This window comes from Dendropsophus ebraccatus, chromosome 5, assembly GCF_027789765.1.
Source record: "Dendropsophus ebraccatus isolate aDenEbr1 chromosome 5, aDenEbr1.pat, whole genome shotgun sequence".
NCBI lineage: Eukaryota > Metazoa > Chordata > Amphibia > Anura > Hylidae > Dendropsophus > Dendropsophus ebraccatus.
Window position 1 is genome coordinate 14,745,793 of NC_091458.1, and position 26,319 is coordinate 14,772,111.

A 26,319-nucleotide genomic window follows, 5' to 3' on the forward strand; every position below is an offset into this window, starting at 1 on the left:
ACAGAATGGGGAAGACATAGGGTCCAGACATGTGAGCACAGGCATCTCCTGCTGATTATGGTACATGGGGCATTGTGGCTTGATCAATTCACATACAGAATTCTGATGTTTTTTATGCAGCCGAGAGGTACTAGTATCAGCCATAGGTGTGAGGTGCAGCACTCTTTTTCTTCCCTGAACCGTATTTTGTTTCTCTTTTCTCCGTGTATTGCACTCCTCCTGGTGAGACCCACATGACCGCAATTAGCAGGAGACACCTGAGTGCACATGGTTTTAATCCCTCCTGTCTGTCCCATTCTATCTTTGATAGCTATGGTGAGTTCAATACCTTATCCAGACTTGTGCTGTTTGGGGGCAGCTTCCCCTGCCGGTGGTGCTGGCTGGGTTTTGGTGTGGCATTTTTGGGACTGGTCCTGTGGCATGGGGGTTACAGGGCCGTTCCATGGCCTCCCTTCCCTGACTGTGCACGCCTGCGGGGGTGGTGGTCACTGACCGGCACAGTGTGGACTTAGTGTAGGGACCCATGTGTATCAGATACCTGCACGAGGTACATGGGGCAGTGTGGCTTGATCAATTCACATACAGAATTCTGATGTTTTTTATGCAGCCAAGAGGTACTAGTATTAGCCATAGGTGTGAGGTGCAGCACTCTTTTTCTTCCCTGAACCATAACTACTATAATACTGCTCCTATATACAAGAATATAACTACTATAATACTGCTCCTATATACAAGAATATAACTACTATAATACTGCTCCTATATACAGGAATATAACTACTATAATACTGCCCCTATATACAAGAATATAACTACTATAATACTGCTCCTATGTATAGGAATATAACTACTATAATACTGCTCCCTATATACAGGAATATAACTACTATAATACACGAACTGGAGAGAATGGAACGGCTGCACATCCCATCTATGGCTGATACTAATGCCGCTAGGCCTATATTAAAAATCAACACCAGAGTGTCTGTATATGAATTGATCAAGCCATATTGCCCCGTGTACCACCGCGCAGGTCCTCTGGTCCACACGGGTCCCTACGCTAACCACACCGTGTCGGTCAGCGACCGCCAACCCCGCGAAGCGTGCACGTGCAGGGAAGGGAGGCCATGGAACGGCCCTGCAACCCCAATGTCACAGGACCAGACCCAAAAAGCCCCACCAAAACCCGGCCAGCAACACCAGCGGTGAAGGCTGCCCCCAAACGACACAAGTATGGATATGGTATTACACTTACCATTGCTGCTCTCACAGAATGGGGAAGACATAGGGTCCAGACATGTGAGCACAGGCATCTCCTGCTGATTATGGTACATGGGGCATTGTGGCTTGATCAATTCACATACAGAATTCTGATGTTTTTATGCAGCCGAGAGGTACTAGTATCAGCCATAGGTGTGAGGTGCAGCACTCTTTTTCTTCCCTGAACCGTATTTTGTTTCTCTCTTTTCTCCGTGTATTGCACTCCTCCTGGTGAGACCCACATGACCGCAATTAGCAGGAGACACCTGAGTGCACATGGTTTTAATCCCTCCTGTCTGTCCCATTCTATCTTTGATAGCTATGGTGAGTTCAATACCTTATCCAGACTTGTGCTGTTTGGGGGCAGCTTCCCCTGCCGGTGGTGCTGGCTGGGTTTTGGTGTGGCATTTTTGGGACTGGTCCTGTGGCATGGGGGTTACAGGGCCGTTCCATGGCCTCCCTTCCCTGACTGTGCACGCCTGCGGGGGTGGTGGTCACTGACCGGCACAGTGTGGACTTAGTGTAGGGACCCATGTGTATCAGATACCTGCACGAGGTACATGGGGCAGTGTGGCTTGATCAATTCACATACAGAATTCTGATGTTTTTTATGCAGCCAAGAGGTACTAGTATTAGCCATAGGTGTGAGGTGCAGCACTCTTTTTCTTCCCTGAACCATAACTACTATAATACTGCTCCTATATACAAGAATATAACTACTATAATACTGCTCCTATATACAAGAATATAACTACTATAATACTGCCCCCTATATACAAGAATATAACTACTATAATACTGCCCCTATATACAAGGATATAACTACTATAATACTGTCCCTATATACAAGAATATAACTACTATAATACTGCTCCTATATACAGGAATATAACTACTATAATACTGCCCCCTATATACAAGGATATAACTACTATAATACTGCTCCTATATACAAGAATATAACTACTATAATACTGTCCCTATATACAAGAATATAACTACTATAATACTGCTCCTATATACAGGGATATAACTACTATAATACTGCTCCTATATACAAGAATATACCTACTATAATACTGCCCCCTATATACAGGAATATAACTACTATAATACTGCTCCTATATACAAGAATATAACTACTATAATACTGCTCCTATATACAGGGATATAACTACTATAATACTGCTCCTATATAAAGGGATATAACTACTATAATACTGCTCCTATATACAGGAATATAACTACTATAATACTGCTCCTATATACAAGAATATAACTACTATAATACTGCTCCTATATACAGGGATATAACTACTATAATACTGCTCCTATATACAAGAATATAACTACTATAATACTGTCCCCTCTATACAAGAATATAACTGATACACTATAACTGATTATATTATGGCAGTATTATAACTAGTACAGCTGCTATAAAATATTCTTTCTCACTGCATGAGCCCCATGGGATGATTTAAGAAGGTGAATGTTGCTGCCACATCTGGAAGGATAAGCCTGTGGCCTGTTACCAGCCCATTAATATGTCCAGCTAATTAAAAAGCTCCCACACCTTGTGTGGTATCGCCCATCCAAAGTACAAAGCTGTAGAGGATTAGACAGGAAAAGTATTAGGGGTATTACTGCTGACCAAACTTTCATCTCCTTTCCCTCTGGCTGTACGGCTCTTTGACCTACGTGTCCTGTCTCTCAGCGGCCATGAACCTTTCAGTTGTGCTTAAACAGTTGCCAGTAAGCATTAAATAGAGTTTCTATTAAGTTGCAATTTCAATGGGCAGCAATGCTCTCCGATCTTGGAACTGAACACTGGCTTGTTGTAAGATAATCTTCATAAAAAGTTTACTTATCATGCCCTAATCCTTAGTTAAATCCTGTATATATTTTCAAGCTGTACTCCCTGTTATGTTGATTGGGTCACTGTGTACATACATTACATTACTGATCCTGAGTTACATCCTGTATTATACTCCAGAGCTGCACTCACTATTCTGCTGGTGGGGTCACTGTGTACATACATTACATTACTGATCCTGAGTTACATCCTGTATTATACCCCAGAGCTGCACTCACTATTCTGCTGGTGGGGTCACTGTGTACATACATTACATTACTGATCCTGTACTGATCCTGAGTTACATCCTGTATTAGGCTATATTCACACAATGTAAGAGACTGGCCGTTCTGTGACCCAGCCGGTCTCTGAAAAGATCATCCCGGCTGGTACTGCAGTACAGGCCGGATGATCTTTAGCCCCGCAGGGTTCTGATGCGGGTGCATCCGTGCGCGCCCGCATCAGAACTCTCCACAGCACACTATGGAGCGTACGGCCGGATCCACTCGCTCCATAGTGTGCACTGACATGGTTTTCTGCGGCCGCTATTCAGTGAATAGCAGCCGCAGAAAACTTGACATGTCAGTTGTTTGCGGCGCCGCGAGAGATCCCGGGCGGAGCGTATACTATGTGTATACACTCCGGCCAGGATTCCATATAAGACCAATCAACGTATCTTTCCTTAAAAAGTACATCCGTTGTTGCTGATAGCAACAACGGCCGTACTTTTACGAAAAGATACGTTGTGTGAACATAGCCTCATACTGCAGAGCTGCACTCACTATTTTGCTGGTGGGGTCACTGTGTCACCGGGTGTACGGCAGTATATACGCCAAAGTAAGCAGGCAATATATTCATCTGTGGGAAGCCTTATCATAAGATTATTCTTTATAATATGTAATTCCTGTGTCTATAGTTTGCTCTATCACCCCTCTACACCTCCCATATCGTCTCATATATTTTATAGTAGTATAGTTAGTGATCAGACGACAAATCACGTACATAAAATACAGAAATATCCTATGTACAGGTGCAGTAGGCGGGTTACACCCCTGATTCCTGCCATGCCTGCCTCAGGAGAAAATGGTTAGATTTTTAGCTTTTAATGGCCTGACTGTCACATTCATCTTATTAACTGGGGATAAAGCTGAGGCCGCTATTGATGTGGAATGTCGGGGTCTGGCATGTGTCACAAGCCCCCGATGACAGGCCCTCATCACAGGTGTAAAGCAGAAATACCACTCTCACCCTGCCAAAGCCTCTCTCCAGATAGCTGCCCCACCGCTTCCCATTATCACACAACTCTGTGCCAGTGCCAATGCACGTAACCTCATCCTCTGATGGTGGGGCCGCATCGTGTCCAGACTAAGGCTTGGTTATTGGAAACATCTCTATGAAAAAGACTCAGAAAGGAAATAATTCAAAGTCATTCCAGGAGGACTCATACAGTAGATGACAGCCCCTTTATACCGAGCACTGGGGAACTGAATGTAAAACTCACCACTCCATCCACAACAAAGAGTCAGAGACGCATTCGGAAAATCAGTGGTCGGACCCCCTGCCATCTCCTATGGAAAGGTTATTTTAATTTGAAATAGCCCAATAGTTTCCTTCACAGTTTTTTTTTCCTGGGTCAACAGTAGTTATAGTTACTCTTTGTAAGTGTGTCTGCACTGTACCTAGTGATGGGGGACACTCTGTGATAAGCATATGCCCTGTAGGACATAGGAAATAGAGGTCAGTTGTCTTCTTAAAGGGTTCTCTGACCCCTATAAAAAAAAATCTTCAATAGATTCCAGTTCACTGTGATATAGGTGACATTTAAATTCTGCCAATGGATCCCCCAGAGATAATCTGTAAACTCTAAGGAGGACGAAGATCACGCCGGTCCCTAATTAGAACCCACCCCCAAGTGCCCCGCTGGATTTATGAAGAGGCACATGCCTCTTAGCAGGGCCGGATTGGGACTTAAATTCAGTCCTGGCACTCAAACCCCAGCAGCTCACATAGTATATCCTCCCTGATATATTATAGATAGCAGTGTACTATACATGCTGTAACGAATTCTGCTTCAATTTGCCACGTTCCTCACTACTTACTTAAATATGTGAACCCCACCATCAACGCATAAAAATAAAGATACAACATAATCTGCTGTGGATTTGATGTTGCATATTTGTGTATTACAGCAGCATCAAATCCACAATGGATTTAGGTATGTACGTGCCCTAAAGGGAATCTGTGAAGTCTATACCCAGTACAGAGCTGTAGAAAGCTGTGGGGGAGATACAGAATAAGTGACAGGACCTTTAGTCCAGTGTAAAATTTTGTAATCCTCCTTTTCATTACCAGCTGAAGTGTCACAGAGGCGGAGACACAGCTGCACCTCCTGTCCCCGCCTTTTCCTGCTCTAACTGATCGACATACATGGCAGTGCTGCAGCTATCGCTGTGACACTTCAGCTGGTCATGAAAAGAATTATTATAAATGGAGTGACTATAGTGCAATTTCATCCAGTGACTCACAGGAGGCGTCTTCTCTGCATGAATTGCAAGTGGCATTTTTGCTGAAGTTGTTCGTTTTTTTTTTTTGCTCGGCCATCATGAAGACTTCTCTGGCCATGACTTCTCTCTGCAGGATCTACCAGACAAACATTTTAGGCTCCTTTCTCTGGCATCATCCACATCTATATTCAAACCCCCCCGAGAGCATTGCTTCACAAAGTAACCTTCGCTCCCTCTGTGCCCCCATATAAGCAGTTAGGCCCAGTTTGTGCCTCCAAATAGTAGTCCTTCCCTTTGTAACACCCCCATATGAAATAGCCCCCCCCCCTTTGTAACATCCCCATATAGAATCCGCTCCCCCCTTTGTAACATCCTCATATTGAATAGCCCCCCTTGTAACATCCCCATATAGAATCTGACCGCCTCCCCCCCCCCGTAACATCCTCATATAGAATAGTCCCCCTCCTTTGTAACATTCCCATATAAAAAGGTCCTCTTCCTTTGTAACACTTACAGAAAAGTCTCCCCGCCTTTTGTAATAGTCCCATATAAAATAGCACCCCCCCACCTTGTAACATCCCTATATTAAGGCCCCTCCTTTGCAACATCTCCATATAAAACAGTCCCCCCACTTTGTAATATTCCCATATAGACTAGCCCCCCCCCCCCCTTTGTAACATCCCCATAAAGATTTGGCACCCCCTTTGTAATATTCTCATATACAATATGCCACCCCTTGTTGTGCAGCCCCGTCTGAAACAAGAAAAAAAAGCATATTCACCTGTCACATCGCTGCTCAGCAACAGTGTCTTCTTACTCTTCCTGCTCCCGGCAGCTTCTTCTCCTCTGACCTCCAGGATCCTCTGCGGCACGTCCAGGAAGTGACATCAACCATCAGGGGTTATCTGTAGTAGACATGCCTCCGTGCGACACGTCTACTGCATTAAGGAGAATTTTAGAGCGGTCCCTAAGTACAGGGGCTGACTAGGGGGCTGGCAGAGCGGCTGAGTTTGGTGTTAGTGCGACTTTTTGCCATTCCCGTCTTTTTCTCGTTTTAGGATTTTAGATCAATATGTAGAAAAAAGAAGAACACAATTGGCACTGTATGTGCAGAATTACTTTCACTGAGTGATAGCAGCACTTTACTTAGTAGGATGTACACTCACCTGAGTGGATTGTACACATGACATGACTTAATGAAGGGAATTTAGTGATCCAGAAATCTTGGAAAGCAGCAGATCTGAACCGACACCTTATTCTTGAATTATGAAGGAATCACCGGACGCTCCTTGGGGAATACAAACCGCACTTGAAGACTTAAGATTTTTAAATAGAAGTAAGTTACAAATGTATATAACTTTCTAAAACCAGTTGATTTGAAAGAATTTTATTTTTTGCCAAAATACCCCTTTAAGGGCAGAACGAAAAGAAATTCAGTTTACTAAAATATAATAACATAATAAAAATAACTTAATAAATAATACAAGCAATATCTGTAAAAATAAAGCAAGAGCTAGAACTGAAGGCAAGCTGTAAAACGCATTTGTTTCCGTTCAATCCTCTTCCCCCCTCTGGTTTCCATTATGATTTGTGCAGTCCGATCCGTCAGTGATTATTCATGATTTGGGCCCATTATCTGGGACATTCTCCTGATGGAGTCCTGAGGGTGTTTAGAGGTACGGCCAGGATGAAATTCAGAAACATGGAGAGACCTATCTGGCTGCGTTGAGTATCTCTAGTTGACACTTAGTTATAAATCACATGGCAGCAGCCCGCAGTGTTTTCTCCACTTTGGCTTGTAGTGAAGTTTTTCTAGAATGTTTCCAAACTTTCGTACAGATTCAGTGTCAGAAGGATTTCCATGTTTCATTCATTTTATAACACAGCCATATAGTGGTGTGTATATATATATATATATATATATATATATATATATATATATATATATACAGTGGTACCTTGGTTTAAGAGTAACTTGGTTTAAGAGCTCACCATTTTTCAAAATTGTGACTTGGTTTAAGAGCGTTGCTTTGGTGTAAGAGCTCCCTGTACTGGGTGGGAGTGCGAGTGGAGGAGGGGCATGGCCTGCATAGCGGGGTCTGTAGCACTGTACTCTGACCCAGGAAGTCTCCATCACCTTCCAATCCATATCAGATCCACTTAAGGCTGGGGCTCACTTCAGGGGACAGGACTGTGGAGGTAATCTCTTCATAGCTGTAACCCCTCTCTCCCCGGACAGTGAGTGCTGCTATACTGTGCCCACATCTGTACTGCTCATTCCTTCCTGCTCCCTGCAGTCTCTGTCCGCCCTTGTGTTTCCCATCCTCTCCATTACTGTACAATAACTTATAATATCACAGATTCTGCTGTTTCTGAATGTTTGTTTCATTTGTTTTACATGTTATTCAGAATAATAAATCATTATTTTTGGGGTGTGGAACCAATTGTCTGCATTTCTATGATTTCTTATGGGAAAATTTGCCTTGGTTTAAGAGTGGATTTGGATTACAAGCACGGTCCCAGAACGAATTACGCTTGTAATCCAAGGCACCACTGTATATATATATATATATATAGTTAATGTATCAGTCAATGTTAATCAACTTCACTCTCGACAAGAGGATCACAGGTTGGCTTTCAATTACCCAATCCTTGTTCTCAGAGAGATAAGCTATCTGGGGGGCCCGGCAGCAGTCGTCCCCCCTTTCTTCATTCAGAACACATGCAAATACAGGGAGAACATACAGATTCCTTGTAGATGTTGTCCTTGGTGGGATTTGAATCCAGGACCCCGGCGCTGATCAAAACAATGGAAACTGCAGTTTTATGTTTCCAAATGTAAAATAAAGCACTTAGTGAGGTGGAATGCTTTATCCGAATATCATATCAGTAGTTCTGTGTTGGCAAAGACTTCAGAAGAGAAGGAATTAGGGGTAGACATTTCTGACACCTCACAATGAGTCACCAGTGCAACTAGGAAGTAGGGATAGATAATGGTATGCTGGGCTGTATGGCTAGAGGTATAACCAGTAGGAGGAGGGAGATTGTGATCCTGCTGTATATGCGGCAAAGCAGTCGGATTTGCTGTTGGCTGGGGTAGCTTTGGCCGTGTTGTGACTGCTAGGTGGGTGTAGGGTCACTTGGGCACTTGTAACGGTAGAATGACAGTCCAGCAGCCTAACCAGAATAATGTCCATTTAGTTAAATTCTCCAGTGCAATACAAAAACAAGGCTTCAGTAACTGCAGGTGCAGGCGAAAGGTAGAAGTAGTTACTGTAGAAGTGAGAGTATAAGAGCATCATTAGGGCCCTGTCCAAGGTAGCAGTGTACTCTGCAGGGATAGCGTAGCTGAGAAGAGAAGAAGAAGATACTTGTACTAACATATCGATAACTTGGATCTGACCGCCTTATGCCATACAGTGTCAAGATACCGGTCCTGATAGGGTAGTACGAGGTCCCAGGTCCCTGTGATGGGCTCAGCAGACTTCCCAAAACTTTGCAGAACAGCCTTATGTTACAGTACGATACGTAGGTGAGTTGCAGCATTGTCCTACTGGGGTCAGTACCTAACTCATGTATGCTGCCCTGTGTCTTGTAGAGAGTATCCCTGGCGTGGAGGATTTCTTTTCCTCAGAGGATGTCCTTTCCTCCTGAGGTGTCTAGCACTGCATGCTAGTGGTGGTTACTTGCATAAAAATAGAAAAGTCTTTTTATTCCTAATAATAATAAAAATAATTTTATTTATATAGCGCCAACAGATTCCGCAGCACTTTACAATTCTGGGGGTACATACATAGGCAAAAATAGATATTACAGAGATATACATATAATTATCCATACATGACATGGGAAAAATGATCCCGCCGTGGCCTCCCCCTATATTTATGCTTAACCCCTATGAAATAAAACACTGACCCCAGCTTTGGATAAATTTGGCCACAGCAGCCAACTTTATTAACATCAATACAAACATAAAATAACAGTAATACAATATCAATAGCAATAAATATGCTAACTAAACTTATCCCAACTTCTCTAACACGGGATGGGGTCCTTGAAGCTTAAAACATAACCGGCCACCCACAGCAATGCACTCCCCATTAGTGCTATACTTGTAATATTATAGATACTGCCCCCAGCCGGTTACCCCAGGCTCAGGAGCCCAATTGCAATTACCCTGGCCGATTATGTATAACACCCACATACTCCCCGGGACACCACCCTGCCAGGAGCCCAACATCCTCCAAGTAACCCGATGATCTATTAACTAAAGAGGGGTGCACGACTCCTCGTGTACCACTTTCCATCCATTTTAGCCAACCCCAAGGACCCCCTACCCCGCCACGCTGCCGTGACAAACAAAAAACAACCCCCGGCCACCTCCCTCGGGCCAACACAACCAAAAACCTCCAACAAACATACAGGGAGGGTGGGTGGGACTCTTCCACTGCTCCCTCACGTGTGGTGCTTCCTGCTCTGTAGGAGCCTTGTAACACCTCCCTTCCCAACCAACTCCACCCCTAGCAACTCCCGCCCTAGCCGAACCTTCCACCTTAACCCACTATGTGCCATTTTCCCTGTCATGCCGGCCTCCCTTAAACTACGTTACGTCCAGCCTCTACTTGAGGAGGGAGGGCCCTGCTCGCATGCATGAGCTTACAGACTGACAAGGGTCCTGGCTTCACTGCAGCTTTGTGTGTCTTTATCACTGAACTGACCAAAGAACTCCTCCCACCAGGAACTGATCTCCTTTTTATAGGGGCTAACTACTGTAGCTTACTTGTGATTGGTGGGGATGTGTGATGTAGAAGAGAGAGGAAAGAGGATAGCATAGAAAAAGGAGGGAAAACACCTTCATCTGATATAGGAGGAAAATAGACATGTGACATAAACAATTAACCCATTGCTTCCTTCAGCTGTACACACTATAAGGCACGTAGAAAACACAGTAGTGCCAGCTAGTTGGGAAAACATAGAATACACTTTGACCATATCCCACTGTGAGAACCTGAGTGAGTTACTTTGCCCATGCCCAAAAAGACTTAGTGGCACATCTGTGCCGGGACACTACATATAAAGCTCTAGTGAGACCACATCTGGAATACTTTGTCCAGTTCTGGAGACCTCACCTACATAGAGATATTAATAAAATAGAAAGGGTCCAAAGACGGGCTTCAAAAATGGTGGAGGGTGTGAGGCATAAAACATATCAGGGAAGACCTAAGGATTTGAATCTGTATAGTTCTGGAGGGGAAAGGAGGACATGATGGAAACCTTTATATATGTATATATGTTACAGGAGGAAGAAGGGAAACAAGTGACATGATGGAAACCTTTATATGTGTTACATGAGGGAAGAAGGGAAAGGAGGACATGATGGAAACCTTTATATATGTTACAGAATGAAGAAGGGAAAAGAGGGCATGATGGAAACCTTTATATATGTTACAGGAGGAAGAAGGGAAAGGGGGACATGATGGAAACCTTTATATGTGTTACAGGAGGAAGAAGAGAAAGGAGGGACATGATGGAAACCTTTATATTTGTTACAGGAGGGAAGAAGGGAAAGGGAGGACATGATGGAAACCTTTATATATGTTACAGGAGGGAAGAAGGGAAAGGGAGGATGTGATGGAAACCTTTATATATGTTACAGGAGGAAGAAGGGAAAGGGGGGGGCATGATGGAAACCTTTATATATGTTACAGGAGGAAGAAGGGAAAGGAGGACATGATGGAAACCTTTATATATGTTACAGGAGGAAGAAGGGAAAGGGGGGGGGGCATGATGGAAACCTTTATATATGTTACAGGAGGAAGAAGGGAAAGGAGGGACATGATGGAAACCTTTATATATGTTACAGGAGGAAGAAGGGAAAGGAGGGACATGATGGAAACCTTCATATGTGTTACAGGAGGGAAGAAGGGAAAGGATGACATGATGGAAACCTTTATATATGTTACAGGAGGAAGAAGGGAAAGGGAGGACATGATGGAAACCTTTATATATGTTACAGGAAGAAGAGGAGAAAGGAGGACATGATGGAAACCTTTATATATGTTACAGGAGGAAGAAGGGAAAAAGAGGACATTATGGAAACCTTTATATATGTTACAGGAAGAAGAGGAGAAAGGAGGACATGATGGAAACCTTTATATATGTTACAGGAGGGAAGAAGGGAAAGGGAGGGGGGCATGATGGAAACCTTTATATATGTTACAGGAGGAAGAAGGGAAAGGAGGACATTATGGAAACCTTTATATATATATTACAGGAGGAAGAAGGGAAAGGAGGACATTATGGAAACCTATATATATGTTACAGGAGGGAAGAAACTGAATACAAGAACCATGGGCCATAATCTGAGGTTTTTGGGGGAACGATCAGAAACAGCTGTAGAAAATATGACTTAACTGAGAAGAGTAGTAGATGCTTAGAAAATACTTCCAGCAGATGTGGTTGGTAAATCAACAATAACTAAAATGTAACCTGCCTGGTATATACACATATCTATCCTAATATAATAAGAAAAGAAATAATATAAGGGCAGACTAGATGGAGCAGTGGGCTTTATCTGCCGGCAATCTTTGTTTCTAACCACCAAGCCACTGTCCTACCCATCAGGTCACTAAGTTTATACACCAGCGACTGGTCCTTTCTTAGAACTATAGGGTTCCCTATACTTAAAGCGACTCTGTACCCACAATCTGACCCCTCCTCCCCCCCAAACCACTTGTACCTTCGGATAGCTGATTTTAATCCAAGATCTGTCCCGGGGCCCGTTTGGTCCTAAAAAAACAACTTTTAAACGTGCAGCCCCATGCCCAATGGGCGTGGCCTATATTGTGTATGCATTAGGCTGGCACAACCTCTCTGTCCCTCCTTCCCGCCCTCCTCATCATTAGGAATGCTCCAGGCAGCTTGTCTCCTATTCCCCCCACCTGTGTCAGCCCGGCACATGGGCTGGATCGTTAAGGCACGTGTGCAATGTTCAACATGGAGAAAATGTTCCAGTGGCATTCCTAATGATGAGGAGGACGGGGAGGAGGGACAGAGAGGTTGTGCCAGCCTAATGCATACACAATCTAGGCCACGCCCATTGGGCACGGGACTGCAAGTTTAAATGTTGTTTTTTAGGACAATAAATGCATCACCTGCCGAACGGACCCCAGGACAGATCTTGGATTAAAAGCAGCTATCTGAAGGTACAAGTGGTTTGGGGGGGAGGGGGGGTCAGATTGTGGGTACAGAGTCGCTTTAAAGAGGGGAGGAGGCAAAATGGGGGACAAAAGCATACCCACATGCAAGGATATAATACAGGATGTAACTCAGAATCAGTAATATAATGTATGTACACAGTGACCCCACCAGCAGAATAGTGAGTGCAGCTCTGGAGTGGTGATTGCAGCTCCAATTAGTTTTGGGGTGTGGTCCTGCTGTGAGAGGCCGTGCAAGTCTGCTGCTCCTGAGCTCCAGGCAAGCAAGATCTGCCCCTGGGCCTGCTCTCTCCTCCCCAGGGAGGGAGCAGGTTTTCAGGCATGAGCGAGCCAAGGAGAGTCCCAACTCCTGCCCCCCGAACCAGGTCCGTGGGGGGCAGAGGAATCCAGCGACCAACAGAGGGAATACCATCAGAGGTCCCAGGGCTGAGGCATTCTACTAGGAGGTGCAGCGATGCTTCTCCACCGCCCCTGAACCAGAGGTAACAAAGGGCAACCGCAAGGCTACAGCAAGTTGTGGAACTACAAGTGCCAGAAGTCAGGGCCGTTTTAATACATTGGTGGGCCCGGTGCACAGCCCTCAAGAGTGGGGCCCCCCCCTTCCCTTTCGGCACATTGTATAATGTACTGAATTTGCCCCCACACTGTATCAAGAGCCCCAATACATACAGTAGTTACCTTATAACACTATTTCCACCATACAGTGATTACATATTACATAAAAACTGCACTAAACAAAACAGAAAGATATCACCAATGATACCATTACATAATACCGCCACATCATGACCCCTAACACTACAACCCTGTAACAGAGTGCAGTTACATCCAGTGACTCACCGGGGGCGTCTTCTCTGATCAGAGTCTGTCACCTTTTCTTTTTCTCTCCATCCAGCCTGGGCCACCTTGAAGTCTTCTCCTGGCTGTGAATCTTCTCTCCAGAATCTGCCAGACAAATATTTTAGGCTCCAACACATACAGTAGTTAGGTCCCTTATACCCCTATACAGTAGTTACACCCCTCTGTACCCCTACATAGTTACACCCCTCTGTGCCTCCATAGTTTTAAGGTGTCCCTGTAGTATATAGACCCTCATGTGCTCCTCCAGTTATATACAGCCCTCCTGTGCGCTCCCCCATTAGTATATAGCCCCCCTGTGCACTCTCCCCAGTAGTATATAGCCCCCTGTGCTCACCCACAATAGTATATAGCCCCCCTGTGCTCTCCCCCAATAGTATATAGCCCCCCTATGCACTCTCCCCAGTATTATATAGCTCCCCTGTGCTCTCCCCCAATAGTATATAGCCCCCCTGTGCTCTCCAATAGTATATAGACCCCTATGCTCTCCCACAATAGTATATAGCCCCCTGTGCTCTCCCCCAATAGTATATAGCCCCCCTGTGCTCTCCCCAATAGTATATAGCCCCCCTGTGCTCTCCATAATATATAGCCCCCCTGTGCTCTCCCCCATAGTATATAGACCCCTGTGCTCCCCAATAGTATATAGACCCCTGTGCTCCCCAATAGTATATAGCTCCCTGTGCTCCCCAATAGTATATAGCTCCCCTGTGCTCCCCAACAGTATATAGCCCCCTGTGCTCCCCCATAGTATATAGCTCCCCTGTGCTCCCCCATAGTATATAGCCCCCTGTGCTCCCCAGTAGTATATAGCCCCCTGTGCTCCCCAGTAGTATATAGCTCCCCTGTGCTCCCCAGTAGTATATAGCTCCCCTGTGCTCCCCCATAGTATATAGCTTCCCTGTGCTCCCCATAGTATATAGACCCCTGTGCTCCCCAGTAGTATATAGTCCCCTGTGCTCCCCCATAGTATATAGCTCCCCTGTGCTCCCCCATAGTATATAGCCCCCTGTGCTCCCCCATAGTATATAACTCCCCTGTGCTCCCCCGTAGTATATAGCTCCCTGTGCTCCCCCATAGTATATAGCTCCTCTGTGCTCCCCCATAGTATATAGCCCCCTGTGCTCCACAATAGTATATAGCCCCCTGTCCTCCCCCATAGTAAATAGCCCCCCTGTGCTCCCCCATAGTATATAGCTCCCCCATAGTATATAGCTCCCCTGTGCTCCCCCATAATATATAGCTCCCCTGTGCTTCCCGATAGTATATAGCTCCTCTGTGCTCCCCAGTAGTATATAGACCCCTGTGCTCCCCAATAGTATATAGCCCCCTGTGCTCCCCAGTAGTATATAGCCCCTGTGCTCCCCCATAGTATATAGCCCCCTGTGCTCCCCCATAGTATATAGCTCCCCTGTGCTCCCCAGTAGTATATAGACCCCTGTGCTCCCCAATAGTATATAGCCCCCTGTGCTCCCCAGTAGTATATAGCCCCTGTGCTCCCCCATAGTATATAGCCCCCTGTGCTCCCCCATAGTATATAGCTCCCCTGTGCTCCCCAGTAGTATATAGCCCCCTGTGCTCCCCCATAGTATATAGCCCATCGTGCTCCCCCATAGTATATAGCCCCCTGTCCTCCCCCATAGTATATAGCCCCCTGTGCCCCCCATAGTATATAGCCCCCTGTGCCCCCCATAGTATATAGCCCCCTGTGCTCCCGAATAGTATATAGCTCCCCCTCCCATATAACATTGAAAAAAAAACACACTGTTACTCACCTAGGTCCACGCGTTCCTCTTCTCTTCTCTCTTGTGGCCGCACTTCCTGCAGTCACAAGAGGCTGCGCTCCCCTTACCCTCGCGCCGACGCTCCAGTGACGTCGGCCGCTAGAGGGAGAGTGCGGCCTCTTGTGACCGCAGGAAGTGCGGCCACAAGAGTGACCGACAGGGAGGGAGCCAATGGCTCTGTCTCTGTCAGTGTCGCTGCTGCTGCAGCGCTGAAGCGCCGCAGCAGCAGCGGGCGGGGGCAGCGGCGGACGGCGGGGCCCTGCAGGGGGCGCCATGGAGGGGTAAGTAGATTACCCATCCATGGCGCTCCCCCCTGACAGGCTGGTGGCCGGAGCCCTGTGCGACTGCATTGGTCGCACATAGCAACGGCCGGCCTGCTCGGGGGGGCCCCTTTAACCAGTGGGCCCGGTGCACGTGCACCATGTGCCCTCCGGTTAAAGCGGCCCTGCCAGAAGTTCTGGAACAACTGTGGAAACCAGCCAGGAAAATCTGTGCAGTGACACTCCTCCTGGAGCAAGGCTGTCTGCCCATGAAGATGTGGAGGAAGATTGGGGGGTGCAGCGGGACCAGGAGAGTGGGCAGAGTTATGGCCTACGGATTGCTGCGAGCCTCTGTGGGTATGAGGAAGCCAGAAACCAGCTGTACAAGCTCCAGGAGGAGGTATGTGCTGTAAAAGCATTGATGGACACTGCTGCTAAGCAGCAAAAGACTGATTTATCAGCGAAAATGAAAATGTCTGAAAGCCGACATCAAAAAGATAGTGAAAAAGAGAACTTTTATTTTGGAGAACAGTGGGCCGTTTAAAGAGAAACTGCAGAATGACGATCGTTTTGCTCAAACAGAGAGAGAAAGGCAGAGAAGGCTGAGAGGGCTCCAGCCAGAGAGCCGGGTGGAGGAGGAAGGAGAAGCTGCGGAGGTACGTGATGTTGAGCCGAATCCACCCGGGGGTCCGCAACAACAGACCCCATACAGTGGGCTCCCTGCAGGGCAAGCAGCATTGTCATCTAGCCGCGGTTCGGGGGATGAAAGCAACACCAGTTACCAGGGAGGGGCGCTGATGGCCCAGATCCAGCTCCTGAAGTCACCTGGGCGCCTCCAGGACTTCGTATTCGGAGATGAGTTACCAGAGGATACGCCTGGGAGAAAGACCAAGGTAAAGACCACCAAGCTTCAGGAGCAGGTAACATTTGTATATTCCCCCCTCCCTGTGCCCCCCGGACTGGCCTCAGGGTCAGCTCACTGTGTGAACCCCATATCTCAGCCCGGCCTGAGTTCTGTTGTGGACTCAGTGCAGGAGAATGGGGAGAGTATGGAGTCTAGTATGGTGGTAAGCTCCATCTCTGTTTGCAGTAGCAGAAGTGGAGCAGGTGAGGTACTAACCTTAAGGTCGGACAGTGATATTGGCCCAGCGGCGGGCAGTGGCAGGAGAGATGGCCCAGCGGTGGGCAGTAACGTTAAAGGCACTGGTGCATCATCTCGCTCCCTGATGGGAGGGGGGAGCAGCTGTGTGCCGGAGTCAGCTACGGGAGCTCCGGTGGCTCTTGGCGCTGGCGCTGCTGTTCCTTTGTGTCGTCGCCGGGATGCTGCCGGGGCTAAGATGCCTTCGCCTCCCAAGAGAAAGACTGGACTTAAGCCTTTATTTTGTATTGGAGTTGCTGGACCAGATCGAGCTGAGGACTCTAGTACTGATGAGGCAGAGGGTACCAGCAGAAATAGGGCAGGGGCTGCCTCTAAACAGTCCAGGTAGGCTGTTCGGTCCTTTCATAAGGGACTGGTGGCCTGTCCTGTGGAGGTGGCTCCGGTCCTGGTACCTAGTGACGTTGATGGTACAAAATTTGTTTCTGTCCCAGAACACACCAGTCCACCCAGTGTGAATGGGGGAATAAATGTTGGGGGGAAGGCAGGAGTGAATGTAGGGAGAAATCTGTCTGGGGCTTTGGAGGGAGGTCGGGGCAGTGTGACATGTGGTATTGGTGTGGGTATGGATTATGTGGAGGAGGGTGGTGAAGGGGCACAGACTAGTGGTGGGAGCATAGGGCCTGGTCCAAAAGGGGTGCCTTCCTCGTCCTCGGGCCCTGGGGATGGTGACTTGCATCGACGTGTCCTGCAGGCCTTAAAGAGAGGGGAGAGAATAATCAATGTAGAGGGTAGGGAGGTTGATCTGTCTTTCTTGATAGAAAGGCATGGCCTTGCAGCCTTCCGAGAGGAAAAGGGTAGGGAAACTGTGGTCTCTCCCAACAGCCGGGCCGGGCGATGTCCGAAGGAATGTGGTCCGTCTGAGGTGGAGAGGCAGTGATACATGTCCCCCAAGATCTAAAGTTGTTGAGCTCCTGCTGAGGATGAGCTTCAAGGCAGCTGACATCTTTGCCTTGATACATCCCTTTGGTACCCCTGAATTCGATATCAGCTTTGTTTGGCCGGAGGGGCTTGAGCTTTTTTGGTCGAACTATGAGCTGGTAAAGGATGAGCCCGGCTGGCGAGACTTTGTCATCCAGGCGGTGTCTCGCCAAAACAACGTCAAGGGAGTGACCGTTTTAACCCGTAATGAATCACTCTCTTGTATTGACATCATGACGTGGCTTGGCCGGTATGGAGAGGTGGTGGAAGTCCCAAAAAAGAACAGGGACGAATATGGCATCTGGTCAGGGGCTTGGACCTTTATGGTCAAACTTAGGTATTCAGGAAACACCGTTACCCACATACCATCTTCCACCTTCCTAGGAAGGGATCGAATCCAGGTCTTCTAACAGGGTAAGCCTAAGCTCTGTCACAGATGCGGTGACCCCACACATTTCAGTGCTAGGTGCACGGTGACGAAGTGCTCAATGTGTGGGGAAATAGGCCATCTCGCTGCATCCTGTGCGGAGATTAGGTGTCACCTGTGTGGTGACTTAGGTCACCCATTCAGTCGCTGCCCTCGTTCCTTTGCCAACGCAGTTGTTACCCCAGTGGAGAAAGGTCGTGAGGAGGAATCTACTAGGGGGGGCAGCTGACGGAGGTGAAGGAGTAAAAGAGCCAAGGAAGAAAAGTAAGCAAAAGACGCCAGCCCAACTGAGGCGTCGGGATAAGCGCCAAAGGGAGAGGGAGATGGGGGAGTCTCAGGAGCCTCGGGCAACTGTGGTGACCTCTGACCTCATCCATGAGGCCAATCTTACTGCTGAGGCTGTGAGGGACAGTGATCTGGATGAGGAGATTTAGAGGATGAGGAAAGAATAAGGGACCATCTCTTCACTGTCCTCCCATGGTGAGAGCGTGGATGAGGAGAGTGGGAGATGGGTGGAGCACAAGCGGGGTACTAAAAAGAATAAGAAAAGGGGAGATGTAAGATCTTCTCCCACCCCCAGATGCCAAAGGAAGGTACAACCATCCTCCCTCTGATTGGTCTCTCAAACTGGTTCCAAACCCTCCAGGATATTTCCTCCTCGGAGGTGCAGGAGGCACAGGGTGAGGTTCAGGTTGGTGCGATGACGGAGGGGCCTGCAGGGGACGTCGAATCCTCTCTCCCTGAGGAACCTATTTCCTTTGGGGGGAGGATCTGCCCAGAGTCAGGGGACGAGGAAATTGTAAATAAAGGGGATATGGATACATCCGTTTCACTAAAGAGAGGTAAACCATCATCAGATGACGAAGGTGGCGGGCAGGATGGAAAGGATAATGGGAAAAAGAAAGCTGTCTAACTCAATCACCCATGATGGCGGCACCAGGCTAACAGACATGTCATCTATATTTAAAGCCAGAAGGGAATGGTCTCTTGCGGTCCTTTTTGCCGCACTGGTAGAATGCCGACGGGTTATTGAGTTAGAAATGGCGAGGTGCCTGATTCTAGATGTCCTCATGAAGGGACAAGAACTTTGCCTTATTAACATCTATGGTCCACAGTCCAAGTGGGATCGGAAGTGTCTCTTTATGAGGATCAAGCCCTATCTTTTTACAAGTCGGCAGGTGGTCTTTGGAGGGGACTTCAATGCTGTCACGAGGCCCAGGATAGGGGAGGTTCCAGAGACAAGCTGACTTATGATGGAGTCGCCCTGAATAGTATAGCTAGTGAGGCTCGCCTGGTGGATGTTCACATCCGGCATACACCAGGCCACGCGGGATTCACCTATCATAGGGGTAGTTGTAGGTCCAGGATAGACAGGTTTTATTTAAAGGAGGAAGCCGTCTCTTCAGCGGTGTCCGTTGTTGAGGTGGAGTTCTCCGACCACTGTTTAATTTTGTTTTCTCTGAATGTTACAGAGACCCCCCGGATGGGTAGAGGATACTGGAAGCTCAATTTGTCTCTCTTGGAAGAAGCAGAAATAAGACAGTCCTTTGAGGATTTTCTTCAGAGCCAGGTACCATTGCTGGGCCTTTGTAGCAGTAAGTCAGAGTGGTGGGAGATGTTAAAAAAAAGGGTTGTAAGATTCTTCCGCCAGCTCTCGAGCCTCAGGAGTCTGGACAGGTATCGCCTGTACCAGGGCCTGAGGAAGAAACTTGAACGTCTTGTCTCGACTGGAGGTAGTCGTGATGATATCTCCAGAGTGAAAGCCTTGCTACTGAGGTGCCAGTATGATAGACACGCATCTTTGGTTTTTGAGAGGGACTATGGGAAGTACCGCTCGCACCTCTTTGGAAGGAAAGATCTAGATCGAGATAAGGCCTCAGCTTTCTTGACTGAAACTGTCCATGAACCAGGGGTAGACCCCTTTCTTGATGTTTTGACAGAGATGATCGAAGAAGAGGAAGTCAGGGTGGCTATTGATGGTCTTGCCCTCAAGAAGTCACCCGGTCCAGATGGCTTAACATCTGAGTTCTATAAGACCTTTAAGGACACTTTGGTACCCCTCTTGACTGAGGTATTTAATGAGTGTCTCTCCTCGGGCACTCTGCCGAGGTCAATGAGGAGGTCAGCCTTGATCATATTGTCAAAGGGTAAAGACTTGACCCACATTGAGAATTGGCGTCCCATAGCACTTCTCAATGTGGACAGAAAGATTCTGGCAAAGGTGCTGTTTAATCGGCTGGTGAAGTTTGCACCCCAGCTCCTTTCGGGGGCCCAGCATTGCTCTGTTCCAGGCCGCAGTACCTTTAGTGCTGTGCTCGGTGTCCGGGAGGCTGTGTAGCAGGGTAGGGCAGGTCACTGGAAGGGGTACTTGCTGTCCTTGGATCAGGCAAAAGCGTTTGATCGGGTTAACCACGAGTACCTCTGGTCTGTTCTTCTAAGATATGGCCTGCCGGGGGGGTTTGTTGATTGGCTTAAGACCTTGCATGCCGGGGCTTGTAAATGATTGAATTGGCCTCTCTTTTGAGGTTGGGTCTGGTGTCCTTTAGGGTTGCCCTTTGAACCCACTGTTGTACGTGTTTGCAATTGATCCATTCCTTAGGAGGATTCCACTCTGAGGGTGGTAGCGTATGCCGATGATGTCACCATATTCGTCTCCTCGCAAGAGGAGGTGCAGTGTGTGATGTCAGAGGTGGAGCGTACTCAGAGGCATCTGAGTCCAAGATCAACCAGGATAAGTTTGAGAGTCTCTGGCTGGGAGATGGAGATCCTGGATTTGATCTCCCGGACACCCTTCCAGAGCCCCAGGAGTCTGCAAAAGTTCTCGGCATCAAATGCGGCCAAGGGGATTACCCCAAACAAAACTGGGACAGCAGGCTTAAGATCGCCGCTCAGAAGGTGGATCAGTGGAAGGGTTGGTCTTTGACCCTCAGGGAAAGGGTTAACCTGATCAAAACTTTCCTGCTCCCTTTGCTGATATATCTGGGCAGTGTTTGCATTTTGCCATTTTGCCGCTCTGGACTCGGGTCTACAGTGTGTTCTTCCAACTGTTATGGTGGAATAGACTGAACTTAGTCAAGAGGGAGGTTACTTACCGTACGAGGAGACAAGGGGGGTTGTGTATGGTCAACCCCCGTGGTGTTCCTAGTGGATACTTTTCTTAAGACCAACATTGCAAACCTCTGGAAATGGAGGGCTCCTCCGTGGTGGCTGGGACCGGAGCTCTTTATTCCTAGTCAGCATAGTGGTCAGGTACCACACGTGGAGTGCACGGTGTTTAGTATCGACGCAGCGTAAAATCCTCCCTGTTGATGAGGTGGTTAGGGGCACAGCGCCCCCTGTGGATGAGGTGGTTAGGGGCACACTCGGTGACCTGGTGAAGGTGCGCTCTCTGGAGTACGAGAGGCTGGGGGCTGGTAGGGCCTCTTGTCTTTGGAGGGGCTTTGCCTATAAGGTTCCTTAGCCTACGTCTCCTCTCCTGGTGGTGGGCTGATGCTAACACCTTAGTCTTTTGTTTTGTGCTGTAGAGATACTGGAGTATAGGGCTTGCAGGCGCTGATCTTGGGCTTTCGGGTTGTGTGTAGGGCTGAGAAGTCTCATTATTGTTGGGTTTAGTAGGTTATATATTTTTTCAAAAGTTGTGTATTGTGATTGTCTTTGTATGTTTGTATAAATTGTATATACTGTATATATTATATATGTTTTTTTTGCACCTGGGGTTCGGGTTTAATGATAGGTTGGGTGGTGGGTAAAAGGGGGGAGGGGGCTTCTGTGGGACTTTGTTGGGCCAAAAAAAAAAAAAAAAAAAAAAATGTATTAAAAATATTAAATGTATTGTTTAGTTGTAGGTTATTATTTTGTATTGTGTCTTGTTTAGTTTTAGTTTATTTGTGTAATGATGTCTTGTTTAGTTGGTGTTGGGTTGAGTATAATTGTGTCTGTGGTATTAGGTTGTGCACAATGCAACTGGGCCAGGGGGTTCACATTTAGTTATTTATATAGGTGTATAGTATATAGAAGTGTATTGTATATAGTAGTGTATATAGGTGTGTTTATAGGTGTATAGTATATAGTAGTATATATAGATTTGTATATAGTAGTGTATATAGTTTATTAATATGTTTAGCTAAATAGTTTATATTGTGTATATATTGTATATAGGTATATGGGTGTATATATTGTATATGGGTGTATATATTGTATATAGGTATATGGGTTGTCTGTGTGGAGGAATGAGTGCGGGGATGGACCAGTGGTTTATGTTATGGTTTCATTTTTCTATTTATTGTTTTGTTCTGGTCAGATATGGTGCGTTATTTCTGTATTTATTTATTGTTATGTTTAAAATTTTTATAAAAGAAATACAGGATATAACTCAGGATCAGTAATGTATGTACACAGGGACCCCACCAGCAGAATAGTGAGTGCAGCTCTGGAGTATAATACAGGATGTAACTGAGGATCAGTAATGTAATCTGTGTACTCAGTGTTTTTTTCCCCTTCTATAGGTAAACTGTACATTGGTGTCTGGAGGTGGAGACAATAGATATGATAATAATACTAGATACTGTTACACTCTTGACTTGCAGGCTGGATGTGATTTATGTTTCCTTCTCTAGCAGAAATCATGCAACTTCTGACATTAGATTTATGTTTCCAGCTCATATTACCCGGGAGCAAAATCCGGGTTTGGAGCTGGGATAAATCTTATCCTTAGTGATAAGTACATGAATTTATGGAGATGCCGTCCCCACAGGATGTTAACAAGCCACAGAATGGACACTCTGCAAGAAATATTAATGAGCGCTCATCACTTCTCAGAGATTTACAGTCATCCAGACGCAGTGAATCAGATCCCAGTAGCAAAGAGGAGTATACCAGTGCCACAGAGCTGAGCTCCAGATATAAGGGTACGTGCACACACCATCTCACTGCTACAGAGAAAGGGGAAGAATCTGCTGCAAAAATGTAAAAATACACTCAATGTCAATTTCCATATCGGCAGCATCTTAATGAGACTTTACATTCCTGTATATAGAAGCAGTATTATAGTAGTTGTATTCTTGTATATAGGGGGCAGTATTATAGTAGTTATATTCTTGTATATAGGAGCAGTATTATAGTAGTTATATCCTTGTATATAGGAGCAGTATTATAGTAGTTGTATTCTTGTATATAGGGGGCAGTATTATAGTAGTTATATTCTTGTATATAGGAGCAGTATTATAGTAGTTATATCCTTGTATATAGGAGCAGTATTATAGTAGTTATATTCCTGTAAATAGGGAGCAGTATTATAGTAGTTATATTCTTGTATATAGGGGCAGTATTATAGTAGTTATATTCTTGTATATAGGAGCAGTATTATAGTAGTTATATTCCTGTATATAGGAGCAGTATTATAGCAGTTATATTCTTGTATATAGGAGCAGTATTATAGTAGTTATATTCTTGTATATAGGAGCAGTATTATAGTAGTTATATTCCTGTACATAGGAGCAGTATTATAGTAGTTATATTCCTGTAAATAGGGGGCAGTATTATAGTAGTTATATTCTTGTATATAGGAGAAGTATTATAGTAGTTATATTCTTGTATATAGGAGGCAGTATTATAGTAGTTATATTCTTGTATATAGGAGCACTATTATAGTACTTATATTCTTGTATATAGGAGCAGTATTATAGTAGTTGTATTCTTGTATATAGGGGCAGTATTATAGTAGTTATATTCTTGTATATAGGAGCAGTATTATAGTAGTTATATTCCTGTATATAGGAGCAGTATTATAGTAGTTATATTCCTGTATATAGGAGAAGTATTATAGTAGTTATATTCTTGTATATAGGAGCAGTATTATATTATGCTGTATACTGCTTGATATGTGAAACTCTTCTACAACCAATGAGACTGTGCTGCAAATTAACCCTTTTGGCCCTATACCACATATAACCAAGTCTCACCCATATGGGGAATACATATTCCCAAAACAAAAAATTATGTTTAGTCCTTTAACCAGACAAGACTTAGAAACTGTTTAATTTCCTCACATCCGGATATGCTCTCTGTCTTCTTCATCAATGTGTTAATGACATGGGAAACAAATACCTTATCTCAGATGTTTAGAGACCCTTCTACTGTGTTATGACACCAACGTAACCTCAGATATCAGCTCTGCCCTGAGAACACATTATAAAATATTCTCCTCCCCCACAAACACATTACCCAAATGCGCTGCCCAACATGTTGAAAACTAGAAGAGCTGTGGATGGTGACATTGCTCGGCCTGCTGGGTCTCTTTTTTGAAGTCTGATTTCCATATGACCTTTCACAACAACTTGGAGAATTAGAGAGGAGTTCAGCTGTTATGTGCCCGCAGTACCAGGACAGGAGCACAGGGGTTAGGTTACCTCCTCATAATCCCCTACTGAGAACGGAGATTATCCCCTGAAATTCTTCATATAAAAATGACTGAAACTTAAAAGTGGAATAACTGTCCTTTTGTCCTGTTTATTTAGTCTACAGCCTGAGGTGTCATTCCCATCCTCAACTGCCCCCAGATGTCCCCCCCCCCTGCAGAGCACCGACCAAAACAGAGATACGTACTGCAACATACAGGATGTCTGTAGTACAATGTTGTTATTAGAAGAATGTATGTACTATAATACTGCCCCCTATATCCAAGAATATAACTACTATAATACTGCTCTCTATATACAAGAATATAACTACTATAATACTGCTCCTATATACAATATAACTACTATAATACTGCTTCTATATACAATAATATAACTACTATAATACTGCTCCTATATACAAGAATATAACTACTATAATACTGCTCCTATATACAGGAATATAACTACTATAATACTGCTCCTATATACAGGAATATAACTACTATAATACTGCTCCTATATACAAGAATATAACTACTATAATACTGCTCCTATATACAGGAATATAACTACTATAATACTGCTCCTATATACAGGAATATAACTACTATAATACTGCTCCTATATACAAGAATATAACTACTATAATACTGTTCCATATACAGGAATATAACTAATATAATACTGACCCCTATATACAAGAATATAACTACTATAATACTGCTCCTATATACAAGAATATAACTACTATAATACTGCTTCTATATACAAGAATATAACTACTATAATACTGCTCCTATATACAAGAATATAACTACTATAATACTGCTCCTATATACAGGAATATAACTACTATAATACTGCCCCCTATATACAAGAATATAACTACTATAATACTGCTCCTATATATAAGAATATAAGTACTATAATACTGCTTCTATATACAGGAATATAACTACTATAATACTGCTCCTATATACAAGAATATAACTACTATAATACTGCTCCTATATACAAGAATATAACTACTATAATACTGCTCCTATATATAAGAATATAACTGCTGTAATACTTCCTCGCTGTATATAACACTGGTGATACTGGTGCACACGTGTTGCTGTGTACTGACATTGCTCTGACCCAGGATGATATTTTTATACTTTTTATTCTCACTACGGTCTTTATTATGGTTTTTTTCTCCTTTAATCTTTTTCCCATTATCCGGACAGTCTTCTCTATGAACCTTTGACACCCCGTCTCGTCTGACCCCTCTGTCCTGCACATTCCTCAGCCAGTGATGTGATCGGTAGGGGTTCTACACTGATCTAATATTCTTCATCCTGACAGGACAAATATATTGAGCAAAATGCCCATATTTAGCAGATTTAAGAAACAGACACTGCCGGGGATCAGGGGTCACATGTGCTGCAACCAAACAATGACACCATAACTGTACATAACACAATGGATCATCCTCACTACATACAATGTAACAACTTAAAGAGTAACATAAGCTCTTCATTCCTCCTGATTCCTCCATACCAGGTGTCTGTGTATAGGGGGCGCTGCAATAAATTATACAGGAAATATTTAAAGAGAAACTCCACAGATCTCCCTCTGCAGGCTTCGTCTATTGCTGCATTATGCCACATTTCTATGCACAGAACTTCACTGAGGAC

The 26,319-nt window shown here is 45.2% G+C and overlaps 1 long non-coding RNA gene across 1 annotated transcript in view; it reads left to right on the plus strand.

The window, feature by feature from the left end:
- LOC138793391 (uncharacterized) overlaps positions 1-23,142 on the plus strand; it is a 35,074-nt gene extending 11,932 nt beyond the window's left edge. Inside the window, exon 3 of the long non-coding RNA XR_011363252.1 lies at positions 22,996-23,142. This is a non-coding gene — a long non-coding RNA (uncharacterized lncRNA). The remainder of the gene's footprint in view (positions 1-22,995) is intronic.
- The last annotated feature ends 3,177 nt before the right edge of the window (positions 23,143-26,319 follow it).